At 37.6% G+C, this 11,428-nt stretch overlaps 1 pseudogene; it reads right to left on the bottom strand.

Annotated features, from left to right (window-relative positions):
• Positions 1-7,164: 7,164 nt before the first annotated feature.
• LOC140509068 (cytosolic carboxypeptidase 1 pseudogene) lies at positions 7,165-10,695 on the bottom strand (annotated as a pseudogene).
• Between the last annotated feature and the right edge of the window lie 733 nt (positions 10,696-11,428).

Here is an 11,428-nt window from a genome sequence, read left to right as displayed (position 1 = left end):
TAACAAGAAAATTCATTTTTACTTCCATTAAACTCTTCCCTGCTAACAATATTTGCTTCTCACCATCAAAATTAGGGCTGTATTTCTTATAGTGGTCACTATACAATCAATTAATTTAACAAGCACCACTCATTACCCTCTGGGTCTTCATAGTTACCTTCATTTGCATGGGAGGGGCAGCGTGGGGCAAAAGCAGCATCAGTTTTTCTAAAATGATGATGTATGTAAAAAATGTGTCTAAATTTATGTCCTCATTACCTAATGTTTACATGTATGTGTGTGCATATTTTTAAAATGTCTCTATTATCAACATAAGGCAGGTTGGGAGGAAGATGATTCCTGAGAATAATTAAGAAGAATTGCCTATTAAAAAAAAGGTAAAACAAATGAGTCCAAACTTGGCTAAACATTGGGATGGGGGTAGGGAGAAGGGTAAGCCAAGGGTGGAAAGGTTATATGCTATCTGCTAAAAGTATTTAAAGGGTGTAAATGCCATTGGAAAAAAAGAAGATATTGTTTAGCATGGTACCAGGAGGGTATAACTAGGAGTGAAGAGGTGGGATTATGTGTTTAGAGAAAGGTAAACCCTTTGAGCAGTTGAGAAAGTTTCTTTAAAAAAATCCCTTGAAGAATGGGGGTGGAGGAGAAGTTTTCAAAGGAAACATTTGCTACTCTATGAATAGGGATATCATAGGGAACATGCTTGTATTTTTCTTAATAAATGGAGTAGATTAGCAAATTTTCCCATTAAATGTTTCCTTTTTTTTTTTTTTTTTTTTGACTGTGAGGACTTGAAAATGACCCTTCTTATAGAGAAAGAGGAAGGTCTCCTTTTTTTTTTTCCTCTTTCCCTAATTTTGGAGCAATTGAACTTTCTTCATATTGTGTTAAAGAATCAACCAACTCCTAAAACCAATCTCACTTAGCCCCATTTAAAGGGATGTAGAGACCTGCAATTGGGCCTGCATTCAAATCTTCAAATCACACTTACTAGTTGTGTGAACCTAATCAAGTAATAGCTTCTCTAAACATTAGTTTAATCCCCTAGGGGCAGCTAGGTGGTGAAGTGGATAGAGTACCAGTGCAGGAGTCAGCAGGACCTGAGTTCAAATCTCATCTCAGACACTTGACACTCACTAGCTGTGTGACCTTGGGCAAGTCTCAAGGGCAAGTCTCTTCTCATCCTGGGTCACCTCCAGCCATCCTGATGAATATCTGGTCACTGGATTCAGATGACTCTGGAGGAGAAGTGAGGCTGGTGACCTGCACAGCCTTCCCTCACTCAAAACAAAGTCAAGTGCAAGTCATGTCATTATTTCTCTGATGGCATGGTCTTCTTCGGCAACGAAAGACAAACACATGCAGTTTACTCTATTATAGTGTGAATGATAATATTTGTATTAGAAACTACTATATATGTATTTTTTTTCACTTACCTATATGTCAGGATAGTATTTCTTCTGCTAGAATATAAGCTCCTTGAGTTTAGAGACTTTTTCAGGTTTGGTTCTAACCCAAGCACCAGGTATAATACTTGATACATAATAGGTGTTTAATGCAAGTTTGTTGATTGACAGGCAGGTAGGTACTGGATAGAACATTGGACTTAGAGACAGGAAGACCTCAGTTTAAATCCCATCTCAAGCACATCCCAGGCTGTGTAACCCTGGACAAGTCATTTAACCTCTGTTTACCTGTTTCCTCAACTGTAAAATGGGGATAATCATAGCACTTCTCTCCCAGGATTGTTGTGAGGATCAAATAAAATGATATCGTAAAGTGTTTAGCACATAGTAGGCACTTAAAGAATATTAGCTCTCAGTATCCAGTTCTTAGCACAGGCCTAGCACAGAAGGAGTACTTAACAAACGTTTAGTGACTCTGTGATTGGTTGCTCACCACCTTCCCATGATCTTTAGTCACTGGATAATTCAGTGAACACATCTAGAACCAACAGTCCAGAAGAGCCCTTGGAAGTTGGATCCCATATTGTAAAAATATATTTCCTTGTTCTCCTTGGCCCCATGGAGACCAACATTCCCTCAAAACCTGATATCAGAGAGTTATTAGGGGGAAACTATCCAAGGAGTGCAGCAAATATAATGTCTAACAGCTTCCGAGGGTCACTTTGCCTTTAAAGCAGCTCCAGTTAAAGAGTGAATTTCATTAATTTATTCATTTAATAAATATTTATTATGTATTTGACTCTATGAGGAACCAAAGGTGACACAAAAAGAGTTTAAAAATGTTGCATCTTCCCTCACGGAGTTCACAATCTTAAGTGCTTGAATATTAGCAGGTACTTTGGGCTCACTTTACCTTAGCTCCCATTTCCAAAGTACTTTACATTTACAAACTAAGATTACTTTCAATGATGCTGTAGAGGCAGATAATGCAATAATTATTATCCTCATTTTATATATAAGCAAACTGAAAATCGAAGTGGTAAAAATGACTTGCCCAGAATGACATGGTTGGTAAAACAACGCACTTTGGGGAAGAGAAAAAGAAGTGAAGACTCCAGTACCACTTGACTATAATCTCCCCTCAGAAGTTCTTGGAGAGAGCAAAGGACCCTGAACCCAAGAGTCTTGGGAATTATTAATGTTCCCCAAATCCCTAGATCTGTTTCCAGCCTGGTTCCCACCGCCATAATTGAGGGGAGAAATCATTATGGAGAAAGAACTCACCCTCATCACCACTAGTAACAAATGTTAACCAACTGCCACCAATAGACTAACAAGCACAGGATACTCCGATGCGGTGGCAGCAGCTACCCACCCTCCAACATACACCCACACCAGGTCTACTTTCAGCCTAACTTTTCCAGCTATCATCCAGGGAGGTAAGTCCTGTGGAGAAAGGGCCAGCCATCCCCACCAACTGTCAACCAAATGCCACCCACAGGACAGGGAAGACAACCTAATTCAAGTAGGAAGGGATCTGGAGGTAAATACAGGAGGTATCATACCTTGACTTTATTAAAGTTAAGGAATGTTCTTCTTTGATCTTGCCACACCTCTACTTGAAAAGCTTCATTAGCTCCCCATCCTGTTTTACATACATCTGAACTATTTTGACGTTGCAAGCTCTTTATTATTATCTGGCTAGGTGGTACAGTTGATAGAGCTCCAGGCCAGGAGTCAGGAAGATCTCAGTTCAAATACAGTTTCAGATACTTACTAACAAAGTGACCCTGGACAAGTCAATTGATCTCTATTTGCCTTAGTTTCCTCAGCTATAAAATAGGGATAATAATAGTACCTACCTTTGAGGATTGTTGTGAAGATCAAATGAAATAACAATTGTAAAGTGCCTGGCACAGTAAGTACTATGTACACGTTTATTTTTATTATCATTATTATCTCATATGCCTCCCCTTCATGAATTCCACATTTACGTAAACTAGAAAGTCCCCTCTCTCATGCACAAACAAGTCTTGTTTCATAGTCTCCTGTAATGGACTCCTCAACTTTCCCTGCTACCTCTCTGTCCATTAAAATCCCCTCTTCCTTCATGACCCAAACTAGGTGCTACCTCCTTCTTGAAGCCTTCTCTGATCCCTACCCTTCCAGATGGAAATGAACTTTCCGTCCACAAAGTTTTCATGGCACCTGGACCTCTTCTTTTTGCTTATCATATCTTCTTTTAAATCACAGTTACCTGCCCTTGATCCTTCTACTGGATTGTGAGCTTCTTGACAATTAGATCTGTAGCCTATTTATCTCTATATCCCCACTGGCCAGCAGCATGCCTTACACATAGAGGGTGTGTGATAAATAGTTGTTTCCATTGAAATCCATTTATATTTGCTTCATTATTTGTCAGAAGGGACGGCTAGCTGAATAGGAATGTGACAGGGTGGGGGGAGAGGGAGAGGAATATATTCAGAAGTAAAATTGATGGAAAGAATTAAAGAGATCAATAAATAGTTATTTTTTTCATAAAAGGAAACAGAAAAAGAACAACATTGAATTGACTTAGAGAACCACATCATTCCCAGCTGCAACATGGCTCCCACTGTTATACTTAGTAATAATTTTAGTCCCCTATAATCAAACAGATTCCTTTAGGTAAAAAATAAGTTAGTGTATACATGGAATTATGGTTATATATAGGACTCAGGTGTTGAAGAAGATGCCTATTGTAAGAAGACATGATCTTAATGCCACTCGCAACACATTGTTCTTTGTATTGCTTGATTATCAACTTCATGATAGTCACTGCAACAAGTAGTTGAGAACCCTTATGTAACCTTGGTTCCATTTAGTGCTAAAACATGGGAAGAAGCATCCTTATCACTGCAACTGTTTCTTCCCAGGAGCATCAGCAAATGAGAGTAGATAAATGCAGTCCCCTAGAAAAAAATGATCTGAGGACTTGAGGTACCTACCGTAGGGTTCCTGAGCTGTTGTCACTGCTTCCATCCTCAAGCAGATACAAGAGATGAAAGAGGCCATAAGGAACACCTTGCCACACAGTAATCAGGGATAGAAAAGTGGAAGAAGATCATAAAGCATAAAGTCAGTATGATATACTGGAAGGAGCACCAGATCTAACCGGAAGATCTGGGTTCAAATCTCAGTTTTTAATGTTTATTTATTTATATGGCCTTAAGGAAGTTACTTCATTTCTATGGGCCTCAGATTCCTTTTCTGTAAAATTAAGGAAATGGATCAGACCAATGGTGTCAAACTCAAATAGAAACGGGACCACTAAATCATATATAAAGATTATTGGGGGTGTGGAGCCAAGATGGCAGAGCAACAGCACAGACTTTCTAGAGCACTCTCCCCAAGCCCAGTCAAATACTTGTAGAAAATAGCTCTAAACAAATTCTGGACCTGCAGAAAACACAGAATGATGGAATGAAGCTAATCTCCAGCACACAACAGCCTGGAAGGTCACCAGGAAGTGTCTATTGAGCCATGCTGGGAGCAGAGCACAGCCCAGTGTGGGCCACTCCAGGGACCTGAGCAGGTTTTGGGGGGACTGAATCTCTTGTACCTGTGACAGCTTCCAGACTTCACAACCCCAAAACACTGAGGACAAATTGGAAGGTCAGTGGATAAAACCTGTGAGACCAGTGTGTGAGAGTGGTGATCCAACCCCAGTCCCAGGGCAGCAGAGAGGGGAGAGGGAGGAGGAACCCAGGGTAGCCTCAGCAGTAGCAGGGGCAGCTGTAGCCACTGTTTCTGGAGCTCTAGGCCCACAGATTGTGGGGGAATCAAGAAGTTGACAGTATACCCTCCCTCCCCCACTGGAAGCAGAGAACTACCTTGACAAAGAGCTCAAAAGTCAAGTAAATGGCTGTGGAAATAAGCAAAAATCAGAAAAAGAATCAGACTATAGAATTTTACTTTGGTGACAAGGAAGATCGAAACATGCAAACAGAAGACAACAAAGTCAAAGCTCCTCCATCCAAAGCTTCCAAAGAAAATATGAATTTGTCTCAGGCTATAGAGGAGCTCAAAAAGGATTTTGAAAGTCAAGTAAGAGAAGTAGAGGAAAAATTGGGAAGAGAAATGAGAGTGATGTAAGACAGTCATGAAAAACAAGTCACCTGCTTGCTAAAGAAGACCCCAAAAATGCTGAAGAAAATAACTCTTTAAAAAAATAGACTAACCCAAATGATAAAAGAGATCCAAAAAGCCAACGAGGAGAAGAATGCCCTAAAAAGCAGAATTGGCCAGATGAAAAAGCAGTTCTAAAAGCTCATTGAAGAAAATAATTCCTCAAAGATTAGAATGGAGCAGATGGAAGCTAATGACTTTATGAAAAATCAAGAAATTATAAAACAAAATCAAAGGAAGGATGCCTACATATTGACATCCCTGCATAATGCTGCCCATTGACTTTGAAAGCCACATATTGACATTCTATTGTATTCTATTTTTATTTTGTCAAATATTTCCAAATTACATTTTAATCTGATTCTGGGGAATGTTATGGACCAAATAGAAAATCAAAGGGGAGTGTTGTGGACCATATATGTCCTGCAGGTTGGGTGTTTGATACCTCTGAATTAGATGACATCTAAGTTCCCTTCTGGGGCAAGAATTTATACAAGTATATGTAACACTCTCCTAGATAGAAGATAGATATCTTTAAAATGAACTTGGAGTGCTGGATTTGGTTGGAATGTTTCCTCGTAGGTAAATCATGGCATTTCTAGGAATCTTGGCTCTCTCACCTATAGAGCAGGAATAATGACAGTACATAATATCCTTAACAACACAGTTCCTATCACAGACATTCCTCAAATAGTCATGAAAAAAGAATTCACAAAAACTTACACAAAGAAATTTTAGTTTTTTTTAATAACATTTTTTTATTTGTTTAACTTGGTAACTGTAGAATGATATGGTTTCATAGCAAGTTCTGGATTACTTCAAACACAATCAGAGTTAATATCATTCTAAAGAACTTCCTTTCTTGTCTTCAATATCCACCTACTCCCACACAAACAACACACAGATCAATAGAAATTCCTGTACACATTTTCAACAACTTATTACTATTGGAACCTAGGATTAGAATTTTCTTTTACTCTGAAATGTTGCAAATTTAACCATTTGATGTAGGATGTAAGGATTTGAAGCAATGACTCCATATATAATTCACTCTATTGGCCAGTGGAGATATAGAGATAGATAGAATAGAGATCTAATTCTCAAGAAGCTCACATTCCAGTAGCAAGGTCAAGTGCAAGTAACCATGATATAAGAGAAGACAGGATAAGCAAAAAGAAGACATCCATGTGCCTTGAAAACTATGTGGAGGGAAAGTTTATTTTCAGCTGGAAGGTTAGGGATCAGAGAAGGCTTCATGGAGAAGGTAACATCTAGTTTGGGCCATGAATGAAACATGACAAAAAGTCATGCAATGATACTGAATAAAGTTTTGTTGAAAAAAAGAAAAAAGATACATCAGTCTTTGATAACTGAATGCTATCTATCAGGTCATGGAGTTCTTTAAATAAAACAAATGCCAGTTTTTATCATAAATCAAAAATAAATTTATTGTCTTGAAACCAAATTGGCTCCAGTTGCTTTTTGTCTTTTTGAGTCAGCTCTATTTAAAAATCTAAAGCGTCCTATCCAATAAAAACTATATAAGATATTTCCCTTATTCTTTAGTCATTTACGTGAGATGGCAGATGGCTCAAAGAAGGCATGTTTGTGATGACTATGAATCAGAAAGTGCATCTTTTTGGACAGAAGGTTCATAATCCCCAACATTTTCAGGCAATTCACCATTACTTTCTACACTATAATCAACTTCTTCAAGGAAATGAGGTTCATCTTCTTCCAAAACATAAGTGATAGGGCTTGTTACTTTGAAGTTAGATTCCATCAAGTCATTTTCAAACTCAAGAAAGCTGTGAGGCAGATTATATTCTAATGTTGATGTCAGTCTTTTCAAATGGAATAAAACAACAAGAAACTTTTCTCCCATCTCTTCCAGTTCTTGTGTCTCATTCTGTAAACCCTTGTATCTTCCTTGATCGCAGTCACATAATGTGCTCTCCATGATGCAGCTTCTCTGCTCTCCTATTTCCCTTAATACAACAACAGGGGCTGTAGATTGTTTGAACTTTTCCACTACCAAAGCTGTAGCTGCTCATGCAGATTGCTGGGGTAGTATAGGTCAATATCCTAGGCAAAATCCTGTATCCCATATCTTCAACCATGTCATAAGAGACAGCATTATCATTAGTATACCACACAGCCTCCTTGATGCTGCAGCCATATACCAATATGTTTTTCTTTGGAAAGTGACCATGATAAATAATTACAGTAAACCAGAGATAATTGTTTGATTGCATCTATAAACTACAGCAGACCTTTAGCATGGTAATTTTAATATGCAAATCTGAGTTTGGACTTTGCCACTGCCAGTTCAAATCTTCTCCACTTAAAGAACAATGGCAGTTTCCATTAACGACACCATTTGGTTTTAGCATAGCGACAATTTTAAAAACATAGGATTCATGCAAGCTATGAGCAGGAGGGTTATTAATCATTAGATATTCCAAAATTCCCTTCATAATTCAGTTTGAATTAGTTTCTTCAGTATGTACTCAAGCAGATAAGAAAATACAAGGGCAATTTTTAAATCAACAGATATTTTCATAATAATTGGACTCTGGCATAGCAATTATAGTCAATAAAGGAGAGTTGTTTCCAGACAAAGCTTCACATAAAACATCTTGTCGAAAATAGATTTGCTGAGGGGTTGTATTATGATTCTGATTTTTGAAGATGCATCTGTAAAGTTGAATATGCATGTGGATAAAGATAAGCAAGGTAGCAAACATCATCCATATGTGGAAAGTTACCGTGAATGTAATCATGTAATAGGATTTTTCTTTTTGCCCACCAGCAGCAACTGAACTTCTAGAGAAAAGATTTTGTATTACAAATGTCAGTACCTACATGAATCTGTGGAGTCTAGCGTGTAATACTTCCTGGACTGAATATATAAGAGGTTGCATGCCATAATTAAACTGTTGGATTTTTCATAGTTGATGATATTAAATTAGTATCCAATACCTGTCCGCATTCCACTGACTTCAAAATAAAACCACTGATGACAATTATTGCTATTTGTATCTGAGTTCAGAATAAGATAATACCCATGTTTTTTTCTCCCACAATTTGAATAACTTTCCACAGATTTCCAGATTAAAATCCAAAATTAAATTTCAAACTTTCTCCTCTTTCTGGCACAGTATAATCTGGGTTATCCAGTCATATATAATTTTGTCTACGATATTACTTTGATGAATTAGTCTCTCAACATCCTGGGCAATTTTTGTTCTTTGCTTATTGTAAAGGTCTTTCTAAAATAGATTCTTTAAATAGAGGTGAAATTTGACCAAAATAATCAGGATAAAATATTTCTGAATATTCAAGCACAAATTTAGTATTTTTCACAATCTCAACATAAAGATCAGAGTCATAGGTGGTATGTTGGGTACTTCAGTGTGTGCACCACTGATGACGTAGATGCAAAATCATTATCTTCAGTTTCAACCTTTCCTAGCTGAACAATTTGTACCTCAAAGAGCACATTTTCACAAATAGAAATATGTGGACATATTTTAGTGCATGTAATGGAGAGAAGTTGAAGACTAGAATCTTTCTTTATTCTGCTAGCAAAACTCTGGGAAGTTTGGGGAGCATTTTATAGCATTATTTGGTCCAAGGCCTCACTAGGTTACTAGTAAAATACTGACTTGATGAAATGGTTCTGTTTTGGTCACCTTCCTTTTGCTGCATTAAAATAGCACTATCTTCTGCCAGGGCTAAAAAAGCAGCTTGTTTATCATTTTCCTCTCCTTTTGAAATGATATTCTTTTTCACTAAATTTATTAGATGGTTTGGTTCCACAGATGGCTCTTTCCCTGCTATAGGAACAACCATAGGTCCACCTAGATTTCCTTCCTTTGCCAAGGGTTTTGGCTCTTTGGCAATTAAATCACATTCCTGAAAGTCATCAGAAAGTTCCTGGGAAAAGTGTTCATACACTTTTAGTTATTCTATTTGTTGTCCTAGTTCTTGTTTGGGTTTTAACTTGTTAATTAGGTTCAATGTCATCATTTCTAAAATTTTGTCTATATCATCATTCTCAATTTCATTTTCAGCTTCTAATTTAAGGTCTTCATTATCATCACTTTCATCTGCTACATCATTCACCTTAGGTAATAACTTGTAGAGCTGAGTCACAGGTCCTGTAACAGGAATAACTGGTAACTGGAAATGAAAAGCATTTTTAATAATAAGTAATGTAAGATGATTTTTAGGAAAAAACATTTCCTTATAATCAGACTAGATGTGTTGACTAGAAAATCAAGAGTCCTGACTGCCAAGCAATCTTGTGAACTGTTGTATAGAATTTTCATCCCATTGGCATCAGTAAATGCCTTTCTTCCCAATTTGAGGCTTATAACACTTTGTAAACTCTGTAAAACTCTCCTGGATGAGCATGTTTTCTGTACCGATTATCCTGCCAGCGCCAATCTACATAAATTGTTAAATGCACATGGATACATCCTCTGTCTACAACTCTCCTGGCGTTTGTTTTTTATTTTAGCATTGCTAAAGTGTGTCTAAAGTAACCTTCTTAGGGTTAGTGTTGTTTTTACTAAAAGGGCCAATTCCACAGCTCCATTTTTCCGTAAGAACACTGCATTCACAGGATTGGTAGAATATATTCATAAAAGCTGAAGACAAGGCAACACTAAAGTTTGATTCTGCAAATTCTGTTCCACCAAATTCAGGATCATCCTTAAAGGCCTCATTAATTCTAGACTTCACTCCAGATATTTTGTCTTTTGGTTCAATTCTTGAAAGAAGGGTGTGAATTTGGAGACTAAAGCACTTGTTCTCCTACTACCACCAACTGGCACCAATTCAATAAGAATGTTTACGATATTAAGGGTGGTCTGAACATTTTTCATGCTCTGAAATGTTAAGAGTAGAACATCCATTCCTGTGGAACCTTTGGTTCTCATTTCTTTCCTGATTTTCCCTTGACTTTGGGTCAAGAATCTTTGATGTAATGTATCTGGCAGCTTCTGCTTTTGGACATTCATAGCTGATCTTCTCCAGCTGAGCCAGGAGTGCCACAATCTGAGAATTACTAGTAATACTTTTTTTTTTTTTCTGATAGCACTTTCAGTCTGTTCATTTTGACATCTTATGACTTCTTCATGTCAATAGTGGACTCTGGGAGGGGAGAGGGACCAACCTAGAAGGAAGGGTAGCCTCCAGCTCCAGTTCCGGCCACAGCTTGGGTGGCAATGACAGCAGCAGGAGGAGCTGCTTCTCCTGGAAGACCCCAACAGGTCACTCGTCACCAGCCATTTGGTGTTTTCATACAGACCCTGGAAGGGCAACATTACTCATGTTGCTCTGCCTGAAATTTTAGTTTCTAATAGCACTGAGGATGAATGACTTACAAACGTTTCAGAAATTTGGTCTCTTAAAAAATCAATTGATCAGCACACACACAAAGATTACGTCTTCATCTATGCATGAATTATAAGTGAATTTGGGAATCTTACCTGTGAGATTTATACTTTTCTTCCCCATCTGTAAAATAAAAATCCTAGATCCTTCCTACCTTACTAAACTCTTGGGAGAATAGTAGGATATCGCATTTTGAAGCCCTTTGATTCTTGAAAAGGCCCTGAAAAAAAAAAAAAAACCTAAGGTATTCTCTATTAAATTATCTTGTTAGTAGACATGATGTACTCTTTTAATTCCCACAGAATTAAAAAGCCTTTTTTTTTTTTTTTGTTCTGATAAGGCCAAATTTCAACATAAGGTGAATTGTTGTCCGTGAGTCATAACCCGCTCATTTTTTTTTAATGGAAATGTTGACATAATCTTGGTCCCATCAGTCCAGACAGTCTTGCTCT

Source organism: Notamacropus eugenii, chromosome 5 (assembly GCF_028372415.1).
Source record: "Notamacropus eugenii isolate mMacEug1 chromosome 5, mMacEug1.pri_v2, whole genome shotgun sequence".
Lineage (NCBI taxonomy): Eukaryota > Metazoa > Chordata > Mammalia > Diprotodontia > Macropodidae > Notamacropus > Notamacropus eugenii.
This window is presented reverse-complemented; position numbering and strand designations above follow the sequence as displayed.